Here is a 1239-nt window from a genome sequence, read left to right as displayed (position 1 = left end):
ATGTGATATTTATTTTATATATTTAAATGCCATTTAATAAAGAAAAATCAACCAAAAAAATGAGTTTGTGTGTCACCTCTGACACGTGTGTCATAGGTTCACTATCACTGCCCTAACCACTCTCTTGCCAGCCTGATCGACACCTAACTCCTCCCCTGCGGCCTGATTGCCACTAACTGCCCTCCCCTGCCAGCCTGGTCACCCCTAACTGTTCTCCCCTGCAGGCCTGGTCACCCCTAACTGCCCTCCCCTGCAGGCCTGGTCACCCCTGCCACAGAACAATTCCAGTCTGACAGCAGGGCTGCATCTGGGAATGGCTTGAAGCCTCCATGTCACAAGACTCAGCAACCTCAGAGAGGGCAAGAAGCTGGTTACTGTATCATCAGCCCCCTGTGAGGAAGATATGAAGGAACACCATATAATGCAGCATGTCAACACAGTCCTTTGGGTTTGTAGCTACAAGTATCTGTATTCCAGGTACTGCTATACCCTACTCTATGGAGAATAAGTTGAAACCAGAAGAAATTAAACAGCTAAAGGTAATGCAGACTCAAGGCATGTTATATGCCCCCACTCAGTCCCACCTCTTCTTCCCCTAGCCACCGATTCCCCTATCACCACCACATCCTCAGAGCTTTTTCGCCATCTCACTCTGCAGCAGATCATGAGCAAATGATATGGTGTCTCCCAGAGAGCTCCTGAACTCCAGATGCTTCACTTTGATCCAGCTGACATAAGTAATTGTGAAAGAAAATAAGATATGGTAATGAGAGAGGGGTGGGTGTTGGCCCTGGACTCCTCTCAGCTTTATGATTCCCCCCTCTAAGCTTCCTGAATACTTGGTGGGCTCTGAAATAGATATAATTTTGAATCAAAGAAACTGCATGGCCGCCACCCTGAGGTCATTGAAGAGAATTGTCCTAAGGTGAGTCCTTAGACCCAGTGCTGGTGTTATGGTAGGAGGTGGAACAGAAGGGAGAGAGGGCAGATTTGTCTCTGAGGTCCTAGATGGTAAGCATCACTTTAATTCTTCTTCCCCAAAGCTGTTGTCCCTGACCTTGCACAACAACAGACTGTGCCAGCTGGATGGCCTGATATTATACAGATGGCACCCACAGTCAAAATCCTGAACCTTTCCAAAAATGAGGTGATAAGAGGGACGGATCAAAGTTGGGTTGAGAGTGGGTGGTAGTGATTATCAGAGTGATGATGGTGGGCATGCACAGGTATCTGTGGGGG

The sequence above is a fragment of the Myotis davidii genome, unplaced genomic scaffold (genome assembly GCF_000327345.1).
Source record: "Myotis davidii unplaced genomic scaffold, ASM32734v1 scaffold389, whole genome shotgun sequence".
Classification (NCBI taxonomy): domain Eukaryota; kingdom Metazoa; phylum Chordata; class Mammalia; order Chiroptera; family Vespertilionidae; genus Myotis; species Myotis davidii.
Note: the sequence above shows the minus strand (reverse complement) of the source record.